A 16,299-nucleotide genomic window follows, 5' to 3' on the forward strand; every position below is an offset into this window, starting at 1 on the left:
TCTCCTTCTGCCTGGCCAATTTTTCTAGATAGTGTGTTCTACCCAAAAGAGGTACTTCTTAAAACTGAATTTTATTTAAAAAGTGGTAAACATTAATTCAGGACAACTTTGTAAAAAAAAAAAATGAAAGTAAAAACTAAACTCACTCAATATTTTGGTTTTAGGAATTAATCAATATAAATAGTTTAATTTTTTTTCATTGGCTTTCTAAACTCTTTCAGCAGTCATGTATGGTATATGGATTTTTTGCTTTTTTTTTTTTGACTTATTGATACACCACAATTTTAAATGCTTTTCTTGACAATGAGTATTTTTTAATATATATGTTTAATGGCTACAACATAGTGCAATATTTAAATGTAACTTAATTAAGACACTGCTTTTCAAATCACTGCCTATTTATTTTCCAATAATTTGCAATTTTAAATAATAGCAACATTTGTTCACAAAATATGTCTGTGTGGTAGTTAAGGCAGAACAGCCCTTATCTGAATGGGAATGATGACTTCTACTTCCCTGCTTTAATCGGAAGTGATTGCTAAAGAGTCATAGTGGGATCTTTAATAGATTTAGAGGCAGCTCAATATCTCTGAGAGCCGTGAGAAATTTTTGGTCCTAATAAAGCTATTTTCTTTGGCAGAATCATGTTTTGTATCTCATTAAAAACCCTTCTTTTTGTGTCTATAAACTCCTTAATAGATAGAGAAATCCCAGTGGGCACATTTGTGATGTATTTTTTTATGACTTACATTACCAAAGATGTTAAAAGATTGGCTGAATATTTTATGATTTTACAGTGTTTTGTTCTTTTTAATTCAAGATATGACTTTAAAGTTAGCTTTTTGGCAGGGGGGAGCCAGAGAGAGCACACATGAACATGGGAGGGGCGGGAAGAAAGGGAGAGATATATGTTAAGCAGGCTTCCTGCTTAAGATCCAAGGCTCTATCTCACAACCCTGAGATCCTGACCTGAGCTGCAATCAGGAGTTGGTGGCTTAACCCACTGAGCCACCCAGGTATCCCTAGTTAGCATCTGATCATACAAACAAAACAATTTTTCTTCACACATAATCTTAGCTAAAAGGTCATGACTTATAAGCAATGATTAAAAGGCAATTCTTCATTTTGAGTTAGACTGAGCTTTCTTCTTTGATGACAGAAAAAAAAGAGTGCTGATTGATGTCTAATTTGGAACCCTATAGGAAAAGTTTAATAAATGTTCAAATCTTTTTAAAAGATAAATCACCACACCCAGTACTCCATGCAATATGTGTCCTCCTTAAGAAAAATAAATAAATAAATAAATCGGCCAACTTTATGACCATAGGTATCAAGTATAACTGATTGGGTATACTAAGTTAAATGCCACATTTTAATAAAGCAAATTAGCCTTGCTAACTAGACTTCATACCCTGTAAATACTTTATATTTTTTATCCAAAGATGTTTCATTTAAATTACTGTTAACACATTACAATTAACTCAGCCAGTCCATTGTAAAAGCATTAAGTGCTGTTATAAAGTGTTAACCCAAGTATAAGGCTATCAGAAGACAAAGAGCACCAAAGAATATATATAAGTGAAGGAAATGTAACAAGTATTTGTTTCTTCCTGGATACATCTGTACCTTGTTTGCAGCTTCTACTCAGCATTGTGTGGGACTAAACCATACTTTCCACTTACTTATAAATGGCACAAGAAACTTGACACAATCATTTTACAAATTTCAGCCTGGAAGTGTGTAGGTTTCATGGTTTCCATTTCCTCTGACCTTTTCCCTCCCATCCAAACTATGAAGGGTAAACAGTATGCTACGGTATGCTTATTTTTATTTGTTTTACTGTTTGAGGCTTTTGATTTTCAATGAGATCGACTTTAGGAATAACCTTTTCAATCAAATTGAAAGAATAAGACGTCTTAACAAGAAAGGGAAGTATAATTATGAGGAATAAAGGAGTTTAAGAGAATCAGGGATTGCAAAATAAAGAAGGGAAGAAAACAGGAGAGCATAAACATAAGAAATAATTTAGCAAGTCAAAATTCCCAGACACTTCTTTGAGAGTGTTTAAGTATTTCAGTGAAAATAGGCAAAATGGAAGTGATAGTATTTGGAAAATCTAACCTACTTATGTAAAGAGCTGAGATCAAATTACTACAAAAATCTCAAAATAAAGAAACCACAAAATACAGAATTTCAGTTATTTCAATGACATTTTATTGTGGTAGGTAGCAGGATGTTTTATTGCTCCCTATTTGGGAAGTATATTTAGAGAAGGTTATCAAGATATTCTTACCATACTTCTTCTATTAATAATAATGGCATGTGAGGGATGCCTGGGTGGCTCAGTCGGTTAATAATAATGGCATGGGATTTTAAAGAAATAAAAGAATTACTACCTTTTTTGGAAACATAAACATCCATCAAAGTCAGTTGTGTTAAAAAAATTTGTCACACCCATTCAACAAGAATGGTAACTTTTGTGTAAGATAAACTAATAAAATAGCATATTAGTATAATATTATATAACTATGTAAGTTTTACTAATATACTGTTCACTTGATAGAAAGTGGAGGGTAAGATACAAGTCTCAGAAAACTGTATGTGTATGTGAAAACATTTATGTAAAGAATTCTTTTACAAAAAAAAAAAAAAGAATTCTTTTACATGTGTAGGATTTCTATGGAAGAATCCATAAATGCCCATATACACAAACCTACGTACACAAAGCTAGTGACAATGGTTGACTTCTAAGTTAGCTAGGGGAGAAAAAAAGAGAGTTTTATTTTTACTTCATACATTTCTTCATACATTTTATGGTGTTTTAATTTGTAAGGACAAACATTACTTTTTCATAAAATAGATTAATTTTTAAAACTCTTGCTACCAGCACACTTATTGTGTTTAGTTTTTTATCAAAATTGTGGATAAATGTATAGAAGCTTGTTTTCTATTGTGTCATACCTCACTACATCTTCTCAATATTTTTTAAAATAAAAATCAAAAAATAAAATAATTTTTATAAATCAAATATTATAATATGAATTAGAAGAGTTATGTGATCAAAACACATCAAAGAAATATATTTGTAAAAGATAGAATCCTCTTTAAAGTGATGACTTGGTTATAGTTCCAAATAAATTATGGAAATTTTAAATGCTAACTCATATTTGACCATTTTTTTATAACTGATCAATTAATTCATGTTTTCTATAAGAATATGAGTTGGTTTATGATTTTCCTAGATCCATTGAGTCAATAAGCAAATACTTTTGTAGCTAGAACATGCTAAGAATTTGCAGCTATAACATCCTAAGCCGGGAATAAAATGAAGAGCAGGATGTTCATGGTCCCTATCCTCAGGTGATGACACTTCTAGAGCAGAGGAATAAATTAAGAAACATACCCACAAAATATTTAGTTAGGAATCTAGAAAGTGAAGTATATGTTCTGATAGTTTACAGTAAGACAGGGAAAATATCTGTAACCTGCACATCCATGATGAAGGAAAGAAGGCTCTCCAGGTATAGAATGATCCTTACACATTTTCCCAAGCCTGCTTTTTGGCTTATGACCAGCCTTCCCAAGTTCAGTAGAAGCTTGCTCACCACCACTGGCTGCATTTGAGGCATCTTCACACCTCAGAGAAGGGATACTATCCTCAGAGAGGAGCAAATTATAGTCCCCCCACTGTTAAAACCAACTGACGTCTTTTGGGATGATTGATCCTTGAGTCATCATTAACTTTAGATAGTCTTCCGGTCCTTAGTCTAGCCCTGTGAGTCCCAGAAACCACAATCTGATAACATCAGCAAATTTTCCAAAGGTTGGGCTATTCAGTTTTAAATTGTACCACATGAACCACTTTAAAATCCAATTTAGGCTAAGATATATCAAGTTTAAAACACTTCCTTTAGGTTTTCCTTGTGAAGGATTCAAAATTTTAGACATAGTCTTTCCCAAGGTTCCTTGACCTGTGCTTATGTATATATATTTGAATTTTACTAAGGCTCAATTAGTTTTATAGGAAATATGAATGGAGTAATAGGAAGTTCTTAAAATATTGCTAACTTTTACTGAGTGCATTGTATAAGCCAGACATTTATCTAAGCACTTTTCACATAACAACTGACTTGCTCCTCAGAAGCAGTTTAATCATACGGTTAGTAGAATTATTCTTTCTTTGTAGATGACAGAAAAAGAACACAGAGGAGATAAGCATCTTACCTGGAGTCCAACATCCAGACAATGTTGTTACTGACATTCAGACTCAGTGTACATGACTGCAGAGGGTACATGCCGCCAACCATTACTCCAAACAACCTCTTAGATTTGGGAAACTGCCTTTCTTCTGAATGAATCATCCTAGTTTTTCCTGATGTAGGTATAATGAAAGAAAACATGGAGGAGAGTGCTATGTGAAATTTTATGTTTGTAAAATATGAAAACACTTTTAAAGGAGGCAACAGAAAAAAAAAAAAGCATTGAGAAGTACATGAATAATTACATAAAGTAATAGAGAAAAATCTTCTGCTGCTCTGAAAGTGGAGGGGACATAAGAGAGGAAAAACACCAACAAACTACATTAATAACAAGTCATGATTTGAATTTTGTGCCCCACCTCAAAAATCATGTTCAAGTTCAAACACCTAGTAAGTCAGAAGTGATCTTCTTTGGAAATAGTTCATTTAAAATAAATTAATTAATTATAATTAGTTAGTTTAAAATAAGACCATTTAGGGTGAGCCCTAATCTAGTATGACTGATGTGTTATAGAAAGGGGAAAACTGTACACAAGCATAGTACAGGGAGAATGCCATGTGAACAAGAAGACCACAATTTATAAGACAAGGAGTGAATCTGGGACAGGTTCTTTTCTCACATCCCCCAAAAAGAATCAATCCTGCCCACGAATCAATCTCAGATTTCTATTTTCAGAAATTGTGAGACAATAAATTTCTCTTATTTGAGCTCTCAGTTTGTGACACTTTGTTATGGCATACCTAGCAAACTAAAACATAAGGCATAGAATTTTCAACCAATGGCATTTAAAAAAATAGCAATATGCAACTACAAAATGAGGTATACAACTTTAAACTTCATTAAAATATTTCAAAAACCTATTAGTGGAGTTTTCCAGAATTTTAAGTTGAATTATTTTAACATGATAATGGTATTCTTTACAATGTGTAGACTCATCAAATTTCAGTAGTGTGATGGTTTATTTTATGTGTGAATGTTACTGAGCCATGGGATACCCAGATTAAATATTATTTTGAGAGTTTCTGAATGAGATCAGCACTTGAAATGGGAGACTCAGGTAAGTTGCCATCTCCAGTGAGGCTGGGCAGCATCCAATCTGTTGAGGACTTAAATACAACAAAAGGCAGAGGTAGAAGAAATCCCCTTTATCTTCTTGCTGACTGCCTGAGCTGAGACATTAGTCTTTTCCTGATTTTGTACTGGGATTTAAGCCATTGGCTTCCCTTGGCCTTGAACTTGGATTGGAATTCCAACACTGGCTTTCCTAGGTCTCTAGCTTGAAGATGGCAGATACTGGGACTCCCCAACGTACATAATCACATGAACCAATTCTGATAAATCTCTCTCTCCTCTTCATCTGCCCACATTCCCCACCCAAATATATAGTGTTTTCATTTTTTTGGAGAACCCTGATTAATACAAGTAGTCATTATTGGAATTCAACTAACTTTTGTGTTTATACTTTCAATCCGTAAAACTGACCAGTTTTCAACTACATTATTTACCTTTCATTGTTGAATGTTAAAAGTTGTTTATATATTAAATAAAAAACACTTCTCAAGTAAATGATATACAAATATTTTCTCCAATTTGGGGATTGTCTTTTCACTTCCTTGATGCTATCCTCTAAAACATAAAACTTTCATAGTCATGAAGTCTAATTCATCTATTGTTTTTCTCTTCTTGTGCTTTTGTGTTACAAAATCATTGGCTTACATAGGCTACAGAGATTTAGAACTTATATGTTCATCTGAAAGCTTTATAGTTTTCATTTTTACATACAGATCCATGGTTCATTTTGTGTCAACTTTTGTGTATGATGTGAAGCTGCTATCTGGTTTCATTGCTGTGCATGTGGCTCTCCACTTGTCCTAACATAATTTGTTGAAAAGACTGCTTTCCCTTTCTTTGGTAACCTTACCAAAAGACAACTGATTATAAGTACATGATTTATTTGTGGATTTTAAATAACATTTATTTATATATCTATCCATATGCTATCTATAATGTCTTCTTTAACATGCCTTTGTAGTAAGTTTAAATTCAGGAAGTGAGGGCCTATCATCTTTGTTCTTTTTCAGGATTATTTTGGCTATTCAGGTCCCTCATATTGCCCATGAATCTGAGTATACCCTTTTTCAATTTCTTAAAAGAGAAGCTTGGATTTTGATAGGGAATGTATTACATCTGTAGATTAATTGGGGAGTTTTGATATTTTAATAATAATCTAATACATAAATATGGGATGTGTAATCAACCATCTTTAATTTCTTTTAATGATTTTTTTTTGTTTCCAGTGTATATGCCTTTTATTCTTTTATTAAATTTATTCCTAAAGCACATTTTCCTTTTTAATGTTATCATAAATACAGTTGTTGTCAAGGTCTGTCCATATTGTAGCATACATGAAAAACTTCATTCCTTTCTGCTGCAAATAATATTTCACTGTATGTATATACCACTTTTTCTTATCCATTTATCTCTTGGTGAACATTTGGGTTGCTTCCATCTTTTGACTGTAGTGAATAATGAACAATGTCATACAAGTATCTGTTTGAACTTCTCTTTGCAAGTATACAAAGTATATACCAAGAGAGGAACAGCTGGGTCACATGGGTAAGTCTATGTTTAATTTTTTAAGGAAGTACTAAACTATTTTCTCCATCAGCTGCACCATTTTACATTCCCATTAGCAGTACCTGGAGGTTCAAATTTCTACACATCCTAATACTTGTAATTTTCTCTTTATTCTAGTTAGAGCTATTCTGGTAAGTGTGAATTGGTATCTCATTGGGATTTTGATTTGCTTTCCCTAATAACTAATGATATTAAGCATCTTTTTGTGTGCTTGTTCCTTATTTATATATCTTCTTTGAAGAAATATATATTCAAGTCCTTTGCAATTTTAAAATTCGTGTTTGTCTTTTTGTTGCTGTGTGGTAAATATTCTTTATATATCCTGAATTTTAAGCCTTATTAGATATATAAATTGCATGTATTTCCTCCTGTTCTCTAAATTATTTTTTCACTTTCTTGATAATGTCCTTTGATACACAAATTTTTAATTTTGATAAGGTTCAATTTGCATCTTTTCTTTAGTTCTTCATGCATTTGGCACCATATTCCATTCCAATGCCAAATTCAAGATCGAGGAACTTACTTCTATGTTTTATTCTAAGAGTTTTATGATTCTGATTTTATATTTAGGGTCATTGATTCACTTTGAAACAGTTGTTGATACCCTATGGTCAAGAGTCCAACTTCATTCTTTTCCTGGGAAAGTCCAGCTGTCTGAGTTCCATTTGTTGAAGAGACTACCCTTTCCCCATTGACTATAATTGGAATCCTTGTTGAAAATTAGTTGTACAGAGATGAATGAATTTATTTTCATTTTATTGTTAATAAACATTTATAATAAACAATATAAACAATATCTTTTCCTCCCTTGGTAAATTTATTCTTGGATTTTTTTTTTTCTTTTAGATAATGTTGTGAGTAGGCTCAACTTACTAATTTTCTTTTTGTTAGCTATGTTCTCAAGAAATACTGGTCTTTAATTTACTTTTATTATAATGTCTCCATCTAACTTTGATATCAGGATAATATTGACCTCACATATAGGAAGTGTCCTCTCCTCTATTTTTTGGGAGTGGTTTGAGAAGAATTGGTGTTAATTAATTTTTGGATGTTTGCTATAATTCACTTGTGATATCTTAACACTTGGACTTTTCTGTACTGGGAGGTTTGATTATTGATGATAGGTCTGTTGAAACTTTCTTTTTCTTCTTGAGTAATATTAGGTGGTTTATTGTTGCTAGGAATTTTCCCATTTCATTTAGGTTTTCTAATTTTTTGTGCGTAATTATTCATAGTACTCTTTTAACAATTCTTCCTGTCATTAGAAATGTGTTTTAATTAATACAAAGAAAAACATGAGGCTTTTCTATTTCCAACCTGTTGAGAAAAATATCTTTTAACTTTTTATATTTATTATGCCTTGTCTTTTAATCTTAACATCTTTCCTTCTTGGGGGTTTTGAGGGGCGAGTGTTATATAGAGGGTCAGATTTAAAAATCTGATTCTGGAAATTGTTGACAAAATTCTGACTTTTGTAAGAAAAGTTTATCTTAAGTGAAGACATTCAATGACTCTATTGTACACTAGTACAGTTAGTATTCATAATCAATATAATAACTGATACCGAATTAATTATGATACCAGTATATTAATTACTAAAGATGAAATATGGAAATTAAAGATATTTTTTACTTTCCCCTGTCATTCAGGGAACCATCAAAAATACAGATGGTATGGGAGAAATCTCTCTTATAATCTCATCATTTGAACATAAATTACAAGTCCCTTTATCCATCTTTCACACACACTTCCAATCAGAGATTAGTGTCTTAATACAACTAAAATTGCCCTTCCTTAAAGGTCTTTAACACTTCCCAATGTAGAAAGTTTTAACATAAAGGAATACTTGCTCTGGAACACTTGGATGAATAATTCTGTGATGAGGAGTGTTAGACATCCAGATGTATTGATATTTACCCAGCTAGAGACATTGTTTGAATGTTTACCTCTGTACCTGTTGAGTATCCTGTCATGTTACCCAACTGCTCAAATAAAGGTGAGCAATAAGTTTCTCTTTGGGTGAAAACCACTGCCTAGATGATGACTCAGATTTTCTTCAAATCTTAAGTTTCTATCATTTCAAATAAGTCTGTGGTGTCCAGGGTTATGAGATCAAATTGTGTTTCTTTGTCACTGGAAATCCCCACTTCAAACCCTAAGAACAGGCCATTCAAAAGCTTTCACTGAGGCAACAGACTTAAGAGAAAAGCATGACTTCATTTTGGCATGATTCGTCTTCAAATCAGGTCAGTGATTTAGAAGTGAATGAGTGGATTGTTCATGGGCACCGGATCAAATTAGACTTTCATTTATTTTTAGAAATTCATTAGACCAATTATGACAACCACAAAGGGATGTCTTATGACTGAGAAGTAAAAACTGTAAGAACAATAATATTCATTGTTAAGTGTGAGATGAGAATTTCTGTGTAGCTTACTCATTAAAACTTGCTTTCTTTTACAAAAAATGTCCCTTATAAAATATAGATTTCAGGTAAAAGGTATTGTACCAAAACATAATTACTGAGTATACAACATGCTGGTAAATTCTGATTGTTTGTAAAATGAATTTAGGTCAGAAATACAAGGGAAACTGAAAATACCAAGTTTCTCTTTTACATTATGCTCCCAGTTGTGAAAATGCACTAATTGGGTTTCAAATATGTGAGAACAAAAACTAAAATTATTATATTCTTTGGATTTTATGCCCATATTTAAGCAATTTGCAATTAATCAGAATACTTAATACCTAACTTAGTCTTGGAGAAAGGCATAGGCTTTACAGTCTGACTCATTTATGTTGATTCTACTATTTTTTTGACTTGGGTAATTCCCTTAAGAACCTCAACCATGATTTATTTATTGGTCAAATAGGGACATTAGTCTTTAATGTCTTGTAAGAATAAGACATCAACTAAGTGAAAAAAAAAAAAAAAAGATATGTGTAAAGTTCCTGGCATATAACTGATTCTACATAAACATTAACTAATTTAATGTAACATCATATAATTTCACATATCTGTAGATGGAAATACATTAATTTTACACTTTGCTTTACAAACCTGTTTTACAAGTGTCATAAAGCAAAGGTATTCTTAACAAAACTACACTTAATTTGCAACAGTTAACCATTCCCTAATCACTTAAGTCTCTCCCTCCATAAATAGCAAAGAATGTATAAGGACTTCCAAAAACAAACAGTACTGGCATTGAAAAGAGCCTTCCCTGGAGTTCCTATGTAGTTGTAATGGAAATCCTACACTTGAGGAGAAGACAGTAATCATTCCACCAGACTGAAAAACAGCCTACTAACAAATTCACAGTCCACATGAAAGGGTTTGGTTTCAAGAATTTTTTTTTTAAGTTTGAATTAGCAATTTAAGTTTCTCTCTGGTTATCACATCTATGTTTACTGAGGCAACTACAGAAACTTCTGAGTAGAATTATTCTCCCTTAGCCATTATGTTGGGTTATAGAAACATCTTAATACTTGGCTGTAATGAAACTATTTAATAAAAACCATTAATAAACCAAATATATTTTTCTATTTGGTGGTTTCAGTGAAAATGTTTGTACTCAGAGCTTCTGCCATACAATTACATTTATATGTTTAATTTGAGGACTTTGGGCTAATCTGATGACTCTGTTTGCAAAGAAAATATTTTGTTTGATCTTTGAGAAAGACAACAGGTGGCATTTATGGGAATTGTTCAGATTTGAAGCCGGTAACTGTATAAGATAAAGTTCCCAAGTGAGATGGTCTTGGTTTCTCACAAATACAGTCCTCAGGTCCTCTTTCCATTACTTGAGAAACCTGTTTCAGACTAACATTAATACCTATATAAAATTGATAATGACATAGGTTTTGGAGCTAGATCAATATGATCAGGAACTAGGGATTCAAAGGATTCAGTTGATAACAGCTTTCTTTTTCTGAAACTGAATAAACGGGAGGCTTTGTCGAGGATGCTGCTGCTGCTGATCACCAGGACAGAACTGTCAGGTCTCAGACTAAAAACAGCAGCAGGGACTATCTGCATTCCTTTTACAGCTGTGGATGACTACCCAGCTTCCTTTTCCTTCGCATGTGTGCATGAATGAGCCAATTATAACTGTCACTAAAATTTCCAAGGCCTTTACAACTAACAAAGAAGCTGTGGTTTCCACTGACCATACCCCGAGGTAGGCATGTACAAATGGAAAGTTGTTAAAAAACAAAACAGAACAACATGGCATGAGTAGCCAAGGCAGTAACCAGAAAGCCGAATTTGCATGCAGATCTCTCAGTTAGATTAACTTGTCAAGAATACACTAAAACCAAGTTACACTCTAATGAGGTCTTTTTTATAGGAGCAGAATAATGCCTCTAAATAAAGCAGACCTATTGTCTGTGTTGTACCTTGGGTTGTTGCTTCATTACCTGTAGTAAAACAAGCCAGAGTGGGAAAGAGCTGGAGATCAAAATCACAGTACACCCTGTAGAGCAGAAAGCACTGTAGGGGCAGACACAGGCCTTTTGAAAATCAAAGTAGAGCATGCCAAAATTTAACAGAAGTTTGCATTCCACATAAGCATTCAGAAAACTCTGAGGCAGAGAAGAAGAGTACTGGCCAGGAACAAAAGGCCACAGATAGAAAGCAAGTCCCTTCACAAGTGTCAATTTGCAATTAAGAACAAAAAGTAGGGACCGGCATGCTCCGTACTTCACTAAACCAAGACCTGAGACATAACGCATAAGACTGAGGTCAAGGGCAAATTTATAAAATCATACACTGCCATTTATGTCTTTACTAATGAGAGGATCGCATAATTTCTGTAATGTAGTCAGGGAACTTTTTTTGTAAAGGGTCAGAGGGCAAATATTTTAGGCTTTGTGGATCACACTGTCTCTATCACAATAGACAATTTGTCAATGAATGATCTTGGCTGTGTTCCAATAACACTTTATTTACAAAAACAGGAGGGAGAGCCAGATTTTGCCATTGAGCTGTAGTTCACAGACCTCTGATTTAGATGTAAGAATAGAAACATTGCATGCCACGTGACAACTTAGGTCAGTGCTAGTTAGCCTTATATGGTTAGCATAATTCTGTGCTGGATTTTGGAACCAGAGGAAATGAGTGCCAGGAGAAGTGAGTTACTACACCCCATTTCCTCTCTGGCTTCTCCTACTGTTCAAGCCCTTAGTTACTCCATTCAGCCATACTAGCCTTCCTGTTACTCAAATATCCAGGAAAGCTATATATAACATCAGAGTCTAATCTTGCTGTTACCTCTGTCCAAAATACTCTTCTCCTAGATCAAGTGAAGAATCCCAGTACTCTGAGCTAAAAGAGCAATGGCAGAGTCATGGTATTTGAGTGAGAATCGAGAGTAGAAAAGACATGGGTCTTTACTAAATTGATTTCCTTGATTTTGGGGAAAAAAATTACATGGATAAACACATGAGATTGGGTTGAAAGTGTGTGAATTGTTATCTCACATCAATGCCCATCAGAAGTTAGGAGTACATTGAGAGTAGACCCTAAAAAACTGTGTCAGCCAGCATTCCTCCTTGGCCAACAGCACACATGCACAGTGGGCTAATGATGGAGGTAGCCATGGCAGCTGCTGGGAAGCCCATCCATATGGGCTCCCTATCACAAAGCTGATATGGCTACTGCTGTTGCAGATTATCATTCCTGCCATCACCAGAGGCAATGCTGGAACCTTCTCTCCTGAGGACAACCAACCACTGCAAGGTGATTATTTTAGACTCTTTCCAAAAGGTCAGCAGGGGTCCTCAGTAGGACCCATGTAAAGTTTGCTTTTCTTATTCACTGAAGTGCCTAAGGTAGTACCATTAACAGATGGCTTAATGTTATACTGACAGAGAATTCTGTGTTATAAAACCTCAGGCAAAGAAGTCAATTTTATGGTGAATGGTGTAACAATGGACTCAAGCCATTGCGTCCTAGATATCACAACACTCAAAAAAGAGTGGCCTAAATATATATAAAAAAAAAAAAGAGTGGCCTGAGAAAATGTTGCAATAGCCTTTTAAAAATGAAGCTAATGTCACACTTGAAGATAATATTTGTGGGGTTGGATGTTATCCTTGCAGATGCAGAATGTAATTTAACTCCATGGTCGTTGAACCAATAAGAGTATAGGAGTCTAGGAGCCAACGGATAACAAATACCATCATTCCTATTTTCCCTACTCACAATGGCCCAGGACTTAGTTTTTAAGAGCTGCTCAAAGGGCATTCCTCAATATGAGCATCTCTTGGAAATGTGAGAAGTTTGAGTCATCCATACCTATTCAGTTAAACCTTTCTTAAAGGTTATTTGGAAACTTGAAGGTAAATACTAGTGAATTAAACAAACAAAGAAACCCAGAAAACCCTAGAAAATGTGCAAGTGTTTGCATCTATGTGGTAGAACTAAGGATATGCAAACTCCCTAAATATCAATGTTATGAAAGCTAAGATATGAAAACCTTTCAGACAATATGCAAGCTGTTAGAAAGAATATCAATAGAAAAAAAAGATAAGCTATTTTAAGTCTTTCTTTTGGTCAAATGTAACCGATAATCTGACCTGTGGGCCAGTACCATTCCTCAGTTTCAAACACTTGCACCTGGATAGATAGTCGTTGCATATAAAGATAAAAATAATGGAAATGTAGCTATGTCAGTTCCACTGTGGAGAGAAGAGTCTTTTCTGTTTACCAGCATATCAATGCTCTTTGCCAGCAAATCTTCCTTAGCATTAGGTTATTAAATTTACATTTGACACAATGGAGAGGAATGCTTTCAACCTCTTCACCTCTACGCAGTTCTGTTCTGCAATGGAGTAGAACTTTTTTTTTTTTTTAAGATTTTCTTTATTTATTTGACAGAACTAACCAGAGAGGGAACACAAGCAGGAGGAGTGAGTGAGAGAGAGAAGCAGCTTTCCACTGAGCAGGGGGCCCAATGTGGGACTCAGTCTAGGGGCCCAGGACCCTGGGATCATGACCTGAGCCAAAGGCAGACATTTAATGACTGAGCCTAGGCTCCCCTGCAGTAGAACTCTTAAATCAGACTCCAACAAAGGACATCATAAATTTGTTCATATAGATTTTAAAGGAAAAAAGAAATAGAGAACCACTATTGTGGCTTGCTGACTTACTGTTAGATTGTTTGTATAATTACCGATGAGCCTTTCACAGAATTTTACACAATTTATTTAAACTTCTCAAAGACTAAAGAGACTCTGGTGTATAGTCATCATTTTAATACTGGTGTCTAATGTGAAGAAATGAGACTGAAACTTTTTAAGAATAGTGTAAAGCATTTTGTTCTTGTGTTTTGTATTAAAGTGTATGCCAAAACTGATGTATAGAGCCAAATGTTTCTTGGAGAAAAGAATTTTGTTCTAAAGCAGAGGACAGAAGTTCTAATAAAAATGACACTCTTATTTAATCTTTGGAAATACTAAAACTCATACATGCAGAGAGGAATAACTTGGCTTTTTCATTGAACAGGATTCCCAGTATGCTGCATACTTTTATTTTTTTATTAGTTATTTTATTTTTATTGCTTTTTGAATTAATTTTCTCTTTCTCCCAGGTATTCACCTGGTATCCCAGCTAGGGAGTGCAATAAGAGTAAATACAAGCCTGAGGCCAAAATGAACTCAGGGAAACTACATAAATGCTGGCAGGCCTTCATTTCTTATGAAAGCTAATCGCTTGAAATGATTAAGTAAACCACCTCCAAGTAGAAAAAAAATATTGATTGGAATTTCAAATACAAAAAGCTATTACAGAAATAACAAATGTTATCCTAGTTTAGTGCCAGTGTACCATATCTCAGTTCCAAAAGGTTTTCATTCCCAGGGGGGGAAAAAAAAGCACTTTATATATATTACAGAATCAAATCTTCAATAACTGGTGAATTAGCAATGTCAAGATTCAAGGTTAATAATGAGTAGTTATATCCTTTTCTCTATGTATCTTTTAGTAGTAAATGATTTTTCTGTTTTCATTTGGTGAGTTACGTGAGAGAAGCATTTATGCAAGGTCAACAAAATAGAGCTAAATTGCACTTGTCTAAAATACAAAAAAAATCAAGACAAAAGACACACCTACCTACACCCTATATGTATTGTTGACTGATACTTACAAAATGGTTTAGTATGAAGTTGCATTCTGTTCTATTTATTTTGTGATTCCCTGCTTTCAGAAAATGAATATGTCTCTGTATTTCTAAAAAACAAAAAAAGTTTATTTTTACATGGGAACATTGGATCATTTTTTTGCACATGGATCTTAGAATTTCCCTTCAATAATTTTGATTTGAGACTAAAATGTGACCCTCCACAGCAAAGTAAGATTAATTTAGTCAAATGTTATATCTAAAAGTGTTTTTTTTGTTGTTGTTTTTTGTTTTTTGGTTTTTGGGTTTTTTTTTGCTTTTGAGTGTTAAGAAGGTATATGAATTTGAAAAAAAGGAAAGTACGCTAAGGAGTTCAAAATTATTTTACTAATCACTCTAAAGTATCCCTTCAATTCAGTCCCCCGTTTGCTGTCTGCCGGTGTATTTCTCCGTTGCATTCATTCTCCTGCACAATACAGCGCTAGCACTGCTGCAACAGAAAGCCAGGGATGGCTGCTACATCAAGATGAAGTCTCTGCTTCCAAAGAATAATAAAATTTCACTTGCAATTTTTGTTTACTTGTTTTATTTATTTTTAAATATTGTATTTATAGGTAAACAATAGCAGGGTCTCCCAAGAACCGTCTACCACCTTGTCTATTTCTAGATCAGTGTCAGTAGTTTTGGATTGAATTTGAGAGATACTGTATTTTTTTAAATTCACAGTTATTTAAAAAAATTTAAAAAAGCTAAATTCCCAGTTATAGCTGGCAAAAATCACATAAAATATCAAGATTTTTATTGGCTAGCGATTTAGGTCTTCTCTTTTTCTTCTTCCCTCCCTCCCTCTCTCTCTCTTCCCCCTCTATCTTTCCTCTCCACTCTCTCTCTTTTTTTCTTTCTCTTGGAAAACTATAATCAAACAGTCAGCAGGATTCTGAAGGCTGTGTCTGAAAAACAAAGTGTAGGCCAGCAAACAAATATTTTGTCATATTGAGTTAGCTTTGGAGTATGAAAAAGATCAATATGGATTGATATTTTAAATCAGTATTATTAGCAAAACAATCATGTCGTTATATATAGTTTCCTTACCGTAACACAAAATAAATTCAGCATTTATGATTTTTATGGATTTGTCATATCTTTGCATGTAAAACCACAGAAAGAAACAAAGACACATTCCTAAATAATATTTACGCATCACTTTTTACAACATCTCAAAATTAAACCTCTTCAGGTAAAGATTATAGTAAATATTGTCTATATGTCAGTTCATATCATC

At 33.7% G+C, this 16,299-nt stretch overlaps 1 protein-coding gene across 4 annotated transcripts in view; it reads right to left on the reverse strand.

Annotated features, from left to right (window-relative positions):
* Positions 1 to 16,299, reverse strand: part of LOC309851556 (uncharacterized protein) — a 96,614-nt gene that overhangs the window by 25,432 nt on the left and 54,883 nt on the right. Inside the window, exon 5 of one of the 4 annotated variants that reach the window (XM_082706980.1) lies at positions 4,291 to 4,372. The exons of the other annotated variants lie outside the window; for them this stretch is intronic. The gene's annotated coding sequence lies outside the window, so the exon portion shown is untranslated. Of the gene's footprint in view, positions 1 to 4,290; positions 4,373 to 16,299 lie in introns of those variants that run through there. 4 annotated transcript variants of the gene reach the window in all.

The sequence above is a fragment of the Mustela nivalis genome (genome assembly GCF_964662115.1).
Source record: "Mustela nivalis genome assembly, chromosome: 1".
Taxonomy (NCBI): domain Eukaryota; kingdom Metazoa; phylum Chordata; class Mammalia; order Carnivora; family Mustelidae; genus Mustela; species Mustela nivalis.